Source organism: Pseudopodoces humilis, chromosome 10 (genome assembly GCF_049639895.1).
Source record: "Pseudopodoces humilis isolate 2021_Gansu_Grassland_sample_001 chromosome 10, ASM4963989v1, whole genome shotgun sequence".
Classification (NCBI taxonomy): Eukaryota; Metazoa; Chordata; class Aves; order Passeriformes; family Paridae; genus Pseudopodoces; species Pseudopodoces humilis.
Genome location: NC_142209.1, coordinates 12538165 through 12551287, shown reverse-complemented (window position 1 = coordinate 12551287; position 13123 = coordinate 12538165). Strand labels below are relative to the sequence as shown.

Sequence of the window (13123 nt, the reverse complement as noted above, 5' to 3'; positions counted from 1 at the left end):
CGGTACCAGTGTGATGAACAAAGAACAGGAACAATGAAATACAGGAGCCTGTGTATGTGGTAAATGAGCAGATCTGAGAAGCAGTAGTTTTCTGGGCAATACACTGGAGATGAGATGTCTCTGAAATGCCTTGTTAAAGACTCCTTTACTTTGTACTTAAGGCAAGATTTTTGTCTGGAGGTTTGGAACAGTTCTTGTTATGCTTAGAACTAACATTTCATTCAACTGTGCAAATGGAGAGGAAATGAATAAACATTGATTAAGAATGAGAATGGGTATTTTGTGTTATATCAGGCACCCAGGAGACACTGTATGTTGCTAAAATAATTACTGTTGGCATATATGCATAGCTGAGGCACAAATGGGAAAGTCTGAGAAAGCTCTAAATAGAGGTTTCAGCCGTTTGCTAACAGTGTGACTGCAGACATCCCTCACCCTTAAGTGTTCTTTACATTCCTAATGCTAATAGATTTTTTTCCCTATGAAAAAGCTAATGAACTATTTAAATTAATGAACTATCAGGCTGCTTTGTTTCTTCAAACAGCTATGTTATTGTTATAAAACACTTTGTCACTTTCCTAGACCTTTGTGTTTACTCTGTTGAATTATTGTTTGAGATATATTCTTGAAGGATTGTAAGCTTGTAAGCTACTTGTTAAAATATTACTGCTTAGGGTTATTTTAAAGTATTTCTGTATGTTATTTTTATCTACAAAAAAATCTTATGTCTATTGTAATGTTAATGGATATTAATGATATTGCTTCACACGATTTTAGATTTGAACAATGAGAAGAATAGTGTGAGTATGCACAGGTATGTGTAGCAGCAGAGGGGCTTTTCCAGAGATACCAAACCAGTGTTTTTTTACATATTTGTTTTTCATGGATCTGATTTCTTTGCAGGGTAACCACCCTACCTTAGAGAATCAGTTCTGTATTGTTTCTATACATATCTGAAAATTCTTTTATGAAGTCATAATTAACTGTGACTTCTAATACACAGCATTTGATTTAAGCATTTGAAATAAAGTTTGCCATCTGAAAAAAGCCCTCTGATTCTTAAGTGAGGAGTTTAAGAGATTTGACATGGAATATTTCTCTTCAGGCATCTCTGCTCTTCCAAGGGTGGGGCAGCTTTTAGCCAGTGGACCTGTTAGCAATGCTTAGAAGGCTGCAGCTTGATCAGACACCTGAGGATGAAGTTTATTATCTAATCAGTGCACCCCGTGGTCACCTGCAGGTGCATAACAAAAGGCTTGTTTCCCTTGGAGCTGTGCTTGAACTGATGTGCAGATACTGCAACGTGTACATAGAGTGTTTCCTGACAGGACAAAGCAGGAGGAGTTCTCAGGGATTTGCTGTGCTGCAGAACTTTTATCAAATATCCAGCCTGAGTCTGCAAACAGGCTTGCAGGTATGGTTAATGGCTTTAAATTTTCAAAAAACTTCAAATGCCTGGGGAAGTAGACAATAGACATCAGCCAAGAATATCTAAAAAGTATTTTGAACTCTCCCTATTTTTTCTAAATGCTGATGGGGACAGAACAGAATTTAATTTTTTTGTTAATTTGACATGGACTGTTATCTTTCAAATGTAGACTAGATGAATATTAAGCTTTTGAAATGCTTAATTAATTTTTTTATATCTTGAATATTAATTTCAGTCTATGCCTCAATAAGCATATGTATACACATTTGAAATGCTGTGAATTTGAAATATTAGTCTATGAAATGTAGCAGGTAAATTGGCAGTAAGAATGAAATTTATTCTTCTTTCTCAATAAGGGAATCAGAAAATCATGTGTTCAGTTTTTTATTTTATTGGAAAAATAACAGTGCAATTTTAATGCCACAGTCTGCTCAGGGGCAGCATTTTCATTTACTTATGAGACATAACTTCAATAATTTCCATGTGCTGCAAGAAAACTTCTGTAAGTGATATATAATTACAATAACCTGTGACTATTTCCACAGGTCTGTTTCTGTGGACAAAAGATGATCTGTGCAGTATATCCCAAAAGGTAGTAAGTGAATACATGCTCTACAGCCACAGCTATGAAATGTAAATAGAATTAAAAGTCCTAAAAAACAGGTAGGCATTGCTCAATTTTGTCACTTGTTTATTTTTAATCTATGCTTAACACTATGCTGTGTTTCACAGAGACTACCAACTTCTCTGCAGTGTTTGATGAGGCATAACTAAATCTTTCACTATCTATAACAAGAGCTTTTATCATGTAGAACCGGAGAACTTGCACAGAGACTGACAGAACTTCTCTAGTGACTGTAAACCAGTGTTTAGCTGCAGGAAAGTAGGGAACAAAGAGTCTTTTAGTGGCTTTATTGATCTCCTGAAATAGGTGGAGAGATAATGAGACAAAGCTGAGTATGGCCCGCTGTGTTCATGGGACAGGAGGAGCGAGAGGCGGTGTCACTGGGAGGAGGGATGATGTGGCACATGTATGTGGTGTCTGTTTTTCATTCATTTAGCTGATCTGGTTTGCCTTTTGTACCCCTCAGCTTGTATGTATAAATGGGAATTGAAGGCAGTGTTTATTTTCTCTTTTTTCATCTTCTTATCCCTTTTTTTCTCTGCAATGGCGGGAATTCCAGGGTGTAATGTTCACCACACTTCTACTCTACTGCTCAGTGTGTGCAAGGAATCCTGTCTTGGAGAGGCTAACCATGGGTTTGGGAAAAACACCAGCACTTGGAGTAGCCTGGGGGTCATGAGGGAAGAAAGGACAGAGGGTGACTCGCCCAATGTCCTTTGCTGTATGAGGACATGATTGCAAAGCACTCCTTGTTCCACAGCTAAAGTCGGTACTCATTCTTCTCTTTGCTGTTTTCCAGAGTGAATTTTAAACTGCCTGAGATTCTATTGCCACTCTGTATCAAAGCACAGAAATGCAGGAAAGACACTATGCAGGTGCAAAAAGCCAAATTAGTTCTGGCAGTCTAGAGTGCAGGAAAGTCTCATTAATTAGAAATTAATTTTGTTACAGGAAAAATTGATTCTGGATTTATTCTGTTGGGTTTTTTTGGCTTTTTTTGTCTGACGTACGATACTAACTACTGGATAAATAAAAAAGAATTAAAGTAAACACTGCTAAATATTTCTCCTTTTAATTTGAACAATAGATGTTGTCTATTGCCAGATATTATGTAGCAAAATAACACTTATTTTTCAATCATATTTAGCATTTATTGGAGGAAATAATAAGTTTGTGTCTCTATCTACTCATATAGATACTGTAAATTTCCCTTTCATTTTTCCAAAAGTGAAAAAGAATTGTGGCACTCTGATTTTCAAAATATTTTCCATGTCATCTTTTAAAGAAAGATGGGTATTTTAAGTGCATTCAGCTACAGACTCTTCTATTTCAAAGAAGGGAAAAGAACAGATACAGTACTTGGTATTTTTTTCTGACTACTCTTAACACATTGTTTTTTCTTCCTGCTGTGGCAGTTTAAATTTATGTATGGTAGTACTGTCAATGCAGTGTCTATCCATCATATATGCCTGATAAAGGTCAGAGTAGAAAAATGCCACAGCTTTAGGACAGGAGGATTAAAAACATTTGTCTGAGCTAAAGCACTGGAAAATAAGACCTAGATTCAGTCAACTACCGTTTAACTCTATATTTTGATAAAATTACTTAATTTAACTAGACACCTTGTAGGGTAAATGAGCTCTATTAAAGAAATCATAACTGATGGTTTTGCAATGCACTGAAGTGAATGAATCAACTTCAGTGTTAGTTAACCTTCACTGCACATTTCATTTTATGAATATAATTGACATTAGAGTGCATATTTTATCTCTTTGTCTTATTTATCCTCATGATCAGTGATGGCCAAGGTATGGAACTCTGTATGATGGTTTGGCATTTAAGAAAAAAAGTAGAAAACACAGAAATGAAGGTTTTGAGAGAGGCTGCCTGGAGTTTCTTCTCTGCTTGAGACCTGGTCAATAGCTGGCCATTTTTGAGAATTGACAGTGTTGTTCACCACTGAAAAAGTGAGATCAACTCTGTGAATACCACCTTTTAAACCTAAGCCTGGGAACTTCTAGCTCTCTTTGTTTCCAGCTTTGAAAGGTAGCAGAACTCCAGCTGGCTCCCGTTCCCCTCCCAGGCCCATGCAGGGGCTGGGCTTGGCCTGCCATGGCTCCCGGGAAGGGATGGAGCCTGTGGGGATTTCCCCCTTCCCGGGGCTGGGGCCGGGCTCTGCTGCGGCCCTCCCGGGAAGCCTCCGGTTCCTGTTCCAGCGGGGTGTCTGAAGCCTGTCCCAGGCCCCAGGCTGGGCTGGGCCATGGCTGCTGACGTCTCACCGATACCCTCTCGCCCCACCATGGCCTGCACAGATGGCTCTGGGCTGAAAAAGCATTCACTGCCTTTCCAGCGCTGCAGAGCTGAAATCCCAACACCAGGAATACCTGCCACAGCTTGAGCCAGATTTTAACCCTTTCACTACCCAGATGAGACCTGCAGATTTAATCCGTTTCCAGAGAAAGGAAAGTGAGAATGATCAACATGTAAAGAGACAACATTAAACCATCAAAGTCAGCAGAAGGAGTCAAGCTTCAGATGGAAAGAGAATGAGGAGATGCTTTAATAAGTTGAAATATTCTTTTGGTAAGGCCATGGAGATGACAGTAATGTTCTGAAAAACTCCTTTAATTCATAAAAGAGTATTTGGGGTGAATGAAGTATTTCAAAGTGTAGATCTGAGCAAAGGTATCCATTGATGAAGCTGAGCAGATGGTGGAGTAGCTGTGATCCCATGAGATGCTGGAACAGAGAGAGAAGTGAGAGTTGATGAAGACCCTTGGCCCTCAGGGAGAAAAAGAGAGAACTTCTGTTCCCAGAGATGATCACAGAGACAAATGGAAAGAACCTTTGCCTTTGAACTTAAAATAGTACCCCTTGAGTTCATGGCCCATGAACACACCTCAGAGTGGTGTGAAAATGGGAGGAGGGCATGATGGCAGAGTTTTTTTCTGGGCAGCTGCCATCATGAGAATGAAAAGCCATGAGAAAACTGTTTTCTTGTGGAGAAGTCTCCATGGAATGACAAAAGAGAACTCCTTTCTCTGCAAAGACTGATGAAAGACTATTGTATAGTTGGTACTGTTTTAACCACCAGGTTTTGTCTCTATGTTGTCAGTTAGACAAGGGAATGGTTGGGTGGTAGGAAAGAAGAGTTTCTGGAGGTTTCATTCTGGTTTCTTATTCTTGTAGTTTTGTTAATAACTTTTAATATCCTTTTAAGTTTTACGCCTGTTTTGCCCTTCTCCTAATCCATATCTCACAGTAAGAAATGAGTAAGTGCACTGGTGATTTTAGCTAGTGCTTTTAAACCATCACACTCTGAAATAGTCTGTAGACCACACAGTTTACTGTGTCTTGTCTGTCAATCATCTTGTCAGCTGCTGTACTTTGGGTTTTTAGTAGCATCAATTTGGGAACTGCTGAAGGAAATGATCCTAAATCCAGGTGCCTCTAGAACATTTTAAGACAAACACAAGAGGATGAGGGCTGCTCTTGAAGTCACACACATGGACACATCTCTTTCATTTCTAATTTAGTGTTTTAGAGCCAAAAACCTCCTTTCCCTTCAGGATTTTATCTCCAATGACACACACTGAGTTGTTACCTAGGCTCAACAAAAAACATTGGCTTCAATTCAGGTTTGCTTTTATGTTGCTTGAATTATCTGATTGACTGTTTTACATGGTTTTCCTGTGTGGTATGATGTGCTCTCTTGTAATTTTCAGTCATGTGTCAAGTGAATTCCACAAAGGCACAAAAATCCACCATTTCTGTCTTATCAATACCACCATAAAGTCCCTGAAAGATCCCCCAAGCATTAGTTGAAATACTTGCTGCTAGCCAGTGTGAAGAAAATGGGACAGTTTGTTTGAATCTAAATATGGCCATACATGGAGTGCATTTGGAATTGCTATAGAATGTAGGAAAAGGCTGTTAATATCAGCTATCAAAATGAAACTCCAGAGGTACTTTAAAAATGTAAAATATGAAAATTAATCGTGGGAAAATCAACATAGAAAATACTATAAAGAAATTCCTCACAAAGCTGAAGACTTAATCTAGACTGGTTAAATGTGCATCCACTGAGTTTTTCTTAACCTACAGTCTCTGGAAACAAGAAATACATTTGACTCTGTGTGTTTGTCTTTACTTGTGCAGCAAAGATAGGCTGCTTGTGCAGTCACTACCAGGGCATTATTCAAAAGAAAATGCTGTTTCAGTGTTGGGACTGAATTGAACACTTTTTAAGGACACCTTAGAGAAAAGAAAGAATAGCACCAAACCCAATATTTTCTTTCTAGAACAAGTTATTGGAATATTTTACTTCTTGCATCTTCTTTTTTCACCTGTCAGAAGTGTTTCAGAAGAAATTTCTCTCCCTGTTGGATAAGTTCACACTGTATTAAACAAATATAAAAGGTTTTTTTCATACATCATTCTATATGTTTAATGACATCTTTAATTTTCAGCTTTCAGAGTATTTGGGGGCAAATCTGGTATAATCCCTTATTCTGTATTCCTGGCCATTATGCAAATTACAGCAAAAAAAGTGCTCATCTCCAGGAGTTGTTCTCGTGGTTTGATCTTTCTAAGGTTCTTAAAGGTATTTAAGTAATTTAAAATGGTATTATCAGTAACTTCTTGATTTAAGGAAATTAAAACTAATTTTTCTTAGGAATCATCATTATTTTGTTACGAAGGAAATAGCCAAGGATGGCTGATATTCTTTCACAAACATAATCCCTTATAGCGTTCTTTCTATGTATTTATGCACAGAGCTGCTGATGACTGAATGGAAATAGGATTTAGTGGGATTTAATAATATTCTCAGTAGAAAAGCTGAACTTAATATGCAAGTTCTAGTGGGAATTTTCTTTCCCAAAGATATTTTATAAGCATTTAAATACTTTAAAGTATACAAAACAGAGATCCAACTCTCAAGCAGAAAAAGTGAGTCCCCTCAAAAGTATTATCGTATTTAAATGTAGACCTTTATAGAAGCTGCATACTAAATTCACAAACAAAAATGTGGGATTATTTATTTAAGGGTTTAAATTGCCTATTCTCCATCTTGTTATTGACTACACTTAATACAGTCTTTGAATTTATGCTTGGTATAGTCCCCAAATAGTAAAAATAGAATTAAATTTTCCACAACTGGTCAATGATAAAGAGTGATGAAGTAACCAGCACCAGCTGGGCATTCCTCCTCATGCTATCTGAGCACCTTCTGTAATATGTGTAGTTGTTATCAACAGTGATCATGAGAATGTCTTCCACTCTCCAGGAGTGACCTGGCTGCTGCACCCTGGTGTGACAGCACAGATAGAAATAGAGCTGGAAAACTGACTATTTATACAGGTTTTTGCTTCCACACAGTAGCCGTAAAGCTGGTAAACCATTTATTCCCATAAACAGGCCTTGGCCTCAATGGTTGTGAAGAACATGATGGATATGGTCTGGCAACTTCAGCTTCTGTAATGAATTATTAACAAGAGAAAAGCTATTTAATACCTCTGGAACTTGTAGCTGAATGCTAGGATAGCATCTCAGTATTATTGTAAGCGATACTGGATGGATGGACTCTGTAAAATTGAAATAATGGAAGAATCTTTAGAATATTAATGCAGTAAAAGCTGTCTGCCATGAGTCAGTGACACAGCAACAATTGGTTACTTAGTACAGGTTTGGAGATTCTTGAAGATGGTTTACTGAGCCAGAAAATTGTCTAATAAAGTGCCTTTTTTGTATGGATCTTTTGTATAAATTCATAGTTATCTTCTAAATTACAGTCCATGTAATTTTGTAATATAGCGTGAAAGGTATTTATTTCAGCCTTTCTGGCTGAAATTAGATGGATGGGCCTGGATAATTTATTCAAGAAAATACTTTCTGAAGAAAGGATAACTATTTTAGAAAGAAGAGAACTCAGATACCACATAAATAATCAGAAAGGCAAAGCTGTTGTCTTCATATGTTCTCTTGGAAATATTTCTATCCATAGTATTTTAATGTAGTGACTTGGAAGCTGAGTAGACAAAGAAAATATTCTCATTGGACTACTATTGCATCTCCAAGGATGAAAGTAAGCAAACAAAAAAATGCCATTAAAACAATTGGATTACTCTATTTGATGTTAAAATAAAATGGAAATATGGAAGTCTCTGACTCACTCCTGTGTATTTGTAAAATAAAAGGCGGTGGTTAGGAAAGATGGCTGTTATTTGCAAGCACGACGCAAGCACAAACCACAGTGATTAAAAAGCCAGACATAACTGTGTAGAAGTAAGAGTCAGGTTATCTGGTGTCTAATACCTGCCAAGATTATCTGGCTTGTGGTTATTCCAATCTGTTTGGATTTCTGTAAGCCATGCTGGGACAGGGTGAGTCCCCTGCCTGAGATTTGCTTTTTCTGTTGGACAGACACCTAGGCAGAGCAGAGCCACTCTGGAGGTCACTACTGTGGGGACTGCTGGAGTTCAGACAATCCCTGTAACGCTTCTTTCCTTACCCAAACAGGTTTAGATTTACTCAGCCTAATCCATCAGTAGCTCACTGGATCATCAGATAATCCATCTCACAGAGATCATCCACGATCTTCTCTTACATAGCTATTGTAACATCCTTATTTATTTTTTTTAAAGGCAGTTCTCTTAAATTTCTCCAAAAAAAGAGGAAGTCCATTTGTTGAATCCCACTGTTGTGGTTCTTGCTTTAGCATTTATATTCCATGTGCCATGTTAACTTTACTACAGTCAAGATAGAGGCCTGAAAGAATCTATAATTCAAGGTTGTAATCATGTTCCAAAATATTTCTTTTCTGTTTAACTTAATTTAAAAACAAAATAAGTGTCTCATTCCATATAAATATGGCACTCATTTATTTGGCATGAGACACTTATGGCTGTTTTTGTGTCTATGTGGCAATATCTATCAAGTTGTATATGTTCTATATTCCCTCTCTCCCCCATTTTTTTGTTTTTGATTTTTTTTCTATTTAACTGTACATTATTCCATTTGTCAATTGTACAGCACCCCACACAGTTGTATCTGCTCAGAAAGGCTGTGAGTAGTAGCAGGAAGTTGGAAACACAGAGAAGGAGAAAAGTGGGAAGCTCTTTAACTGAATTTACTACTACTGAAATGAAGTGTAGAACTATATTCTTTAAAAGCTTGTGATTAGTCTTGATTCCTGGCAAGTCTGTAACAGTAATTGAAAAAACCAGAAATCATTCTACAACATTTACAAGTAAATCACTTACTCAATATACTCCCAGTCTGATTTTTATATTAATGTCAATTGTTAAAATTGATTAAATTCTGGTATCTCATGTATATTTGCCAAAAGACAGCCCAAAGTAACCATTGTTTAGCATTAACAGACTTTTTGAAGCAAAAACTCACAAAGGGTTACTCATAACAATTTTCATGTGACTTTCTAGATCAGTAATTTCCATAAGTGCAGGAAAGTCCAAATTGATGAGACAATTTTAAAATGTTGACCTTTTTATGTTTCTTTGAAGTATTGCTGTGTGTTTATTCAGTCTTTATAAATCTGAATGGAAGAATGCACCCCGAAGTGCTGATAAATGCTGTAGATCTAAATCTATAGATATATAGAGATTCATACAGTCAGAGTGTAAATCTATACTGTATAATGAATTACCTAATCTGACCTTTCCTATTTCACAGATCATTACACTTCTCCAAAACTGACTCCAGTACTGGCTCTTTGCTGAGTCTGATAGTTTGGGATTGACTGAAGCAAAACAGAGCTGAAACTTCCCACCATTCACACATTCTCAGCATCACTGGGTACACAAATAATTCAGTCAGTTCTTCTACAGCTCTTATTGGTATAAAAATATTTTCAGATACAGTTTTTTAATGCCCTTTTTAAAGTTAATAGACAGCATTGCTTATGTAGAAAGGAAACAGAAGAGTATTTGTTGAACAGATATCTAATTAATTACTTGAAATGCCAAAGGCCCTTTTCTGTAACTTAGTGAAACACCATGTAAAAGGGCTCTGAAATTTTATAGGGCTGGGCCCAATAGTGTCAGTGAAAGATAATTTAGCTGTTAATATTGATAGGTGGATTCACACAGACAAGACATCCAGGCATGAAAATGGTGCCAATTTCTATTTCAATATATGTGGGTGTATGCTATTTTAAATGGGTTATTTGGCAGGCCAGAGAAATTCCTATTTAGTAGCAGATGACTAAGGTATTCCAAAAGAATACAAATTAGAAAAGAAGTTGTAAAAAGCCCTAATTAGCATTTCTAGACTTGCTATAGCTATCTGCTTACTTATCAGTATTTCTGTAATAAATCTAATAAGTCACCCCAGCTTTTCTCCCCTAATTCCCAGGTGGCCAGGTGGCAATCATGGACAAAATGTTCCTGAGTCTGTGCCACCAAGTGGACTAGCTAGACAGTGGCACAAAACTTTGGCAAATGACTTAGGAGCTGTTTACACAAAGATTGTTTTCTTACAAAGCCTGCCACACTGTACCGTTTGCTTGACTTTTTTACAAAGGTTCCTTTGATTATTCAGGTGGCCATTATGTGGAACATTAGGATTTCTCAGGACTATCTGCTGAGAGCTGCACAGTTTCGACAGGATGAATATATTGCTGTTTGCACTGCGTGGTGGCAGCTGCCAGGACACTGGGGGCTGTGGCTGTCCCAGTCTCTCTGGCTGGCTGCAGCCTCTGCGAGGCATGACTAATTTTGTTCCAGATAGAAGAAATACCTCCATTTTGGGAAAGCTAACAGGGGAGTAGTTTTCTTATGTTGCATATTGTATTGTTTTCTGACTGTTACTGCTTCAGTCAGTGTGTAAGCTCTTGCCTAGACACGCTATATTCTCTCCAGGCATGGTTGTAAATATAATGTACATCTCAGGTATAGTCATGCATCCGTATTTACATCTGCATCTGTCTATATTATCTGTAAAAGTGACTTTGTGCTTTTTCTAAGTGCAGTTTGGAAAGGAAAACACAAAACTGAAATTTATGTTGCTCTTTCATCCCTATCTATTTGATGCAATATATACACTGATTTCTAATTTTCATCTTTAATAAAAATATCATCCTACATTGTGGCATAAAATATTTCAATTTAAATGTGTTTTCTTGTTCTGATTTAATCTGGCAAATAAGCAGTGTTCCAGGCTCATAATTATAGGATTTTAAATTTTTTTTGTGAGTCAGTTGATGACATAAGTATTAATTTTTAGATGGTACATAAATATCCAGTTCCATAATTACCTAGTCATGTAATGCATATTATTATTCAGTAATACCAATAAAATCAACTGAGCTGGTATTTGGTATATTCTGTTGAAAAACTATGAGTGTTATTAAGCTAGACCATATATTGGGAAACACTTAATTGGGATAATATTTTTAATGTTATATTTTACAGTGCTTTTGTCTTTCAGATTATGAGCTCTGCTGTGTGTCATTTTTCTGCTCTTTATCATGATATTGCATTGCTATTATAATAACAGCGTTTTAGCATTTGCCATAAGAGTGCAGTTTAGTATTTCAGAGTGTAATTCATTCCTGGGCACAGGGCCAGGATGAGGCCTGTGAATCTCCCAAGTCCTACTTCATATCCCAAATAAGTGTCAAAGCATATAAAAATTGTCATGTTTTCCTCCCTCATTTGGCCTGGTGAACAGAACTGCTTTTGTAAATACTTTGATGAGATTTGTGCTGTGAAGAGAGCTAGTCCAGAGATGTAAGAGATGTGTTTAGGTAGGGACCCTCCGCTCCTCCCGAGCGCGGCTGGGCTGCGCTGTGGGTCACAGCAGAGCTCTGTGACCAAGGTAATGCCCATCCCTGACACTGCCCAGCCATGGGAGCAGCCTTTGGATTCCTCCTCCATAAAGGGAACAAACTAACTCCATATAAAGTGACATTTTTCCTCAGGGAAATGAAGTCATTACTAGAGGGAGTCAGCCATGGTAGGTGTACCATGACTATGAATTAACTAGCCAGTTTACCAGTGGGGACAGGCCTCCTTACTAGGCCAAAAACAAAACAGGCAAAGCATTGAAGGTCAGTGTAAGAGTGTGGGAACTGGACTTTCAGACACATATATTTGTCTTAACAGAAGTGAGCTAATGAGTGATACTGACTTGAGAACTGAAAATCTAACATCATCTGCTGGTGAGCCAAAGAAGCTCTCCTAGGCTTAAAGCTGAGTGTCCGAGGTGCTCAGCCTCAACAATGAGATTTGTACAAATGTCCTTTCTTTCCTGACAGACTGAGAAATGGTGTAAATTAGTGTCTGTAAATTACCCTGCAGTCCTGAGGATGTGGCTGCTGCAGGAATGGCAGGTGCTGTGTGCTCTTCCCCCAGGAATGAGCTGCTGTCCGAGCCGCAGTAATGAGGAACCGCGGTTCTCCTGCGCACTTCACTCCCAAAGACACCTGTCTCTCCCAGTGCTGCACTGACAGGGACAGCCCTGAGCCACCATCAGTCTGGGATGTCCTTCAAGGTGACAGCAAGCCAAATTTGCTGAGATGAGTGAAGCCTAAATAAATGGCCTGTTTGCATGGTGTGACACACTGGGAGCTTAACTCGAAAGGTCTAAGGACCTTTTACAGCATGCACACTCAATTACTGTGATGCCTGATTTCCTGGAGTTAGAAATGCTGCTGACCACCTTGAGGCTGTCATTCAGAAAGAAGAAATGGATGTCTAAAACTGCTGGGAACAGTGATGAATTTAATTTGAAGTAATTTCTTACCATGGTAGATATGAAACAAAATATTTCCTTTATAATAAATAAAATGGAAGAAAGTTATCTGGAATCTGTTTTAAATTTCTATAGAGCAATCCATGTACAATCAGTATTGCTTGTAGGCAGTTTTATGGGCATGCTTGACCTAAATTTTATGTAACTGGAAAAATAAATTTACACCTTCTCCAAATGAAACTTGCTGTACTATAAATCTTCTTTGCTGTTTGAGTTCTATCTGAAAAGCCATTTATTAAACATACTGCAAGATGAGAGGGGTTGGGGCAGGTGTAAGTGAAGATCAAGGTGATTAG

General features: G+C 37.7%; 1 long non-coding RNA gene across 2 annotated transcripts; it reads left to right on the top strand.

The window, feature by feature from the left end:
• Positions 1-1287: 1287 nt before the first annotated feature.
• Positions 1288-11302, top strand: LOC148183679 (uncharacterized). 2 transcript variants are annotated; one of them, XR_015773388.1, is made up of 4 exons: positions 1288-1414; positions 1975-2092; positions 9747-9910; positions 10614-11302. It is a non-coding gene; the product is annotated as an uncharacterized LOC148183679 (long non-coding RNA). The 2 variants fall into 2 exon arrangements; XR_015773389.1 differs by lacking the exon at positions 9747-9910.
• Positions 11303-13123: the final 1821 nt, after the last annotated feature.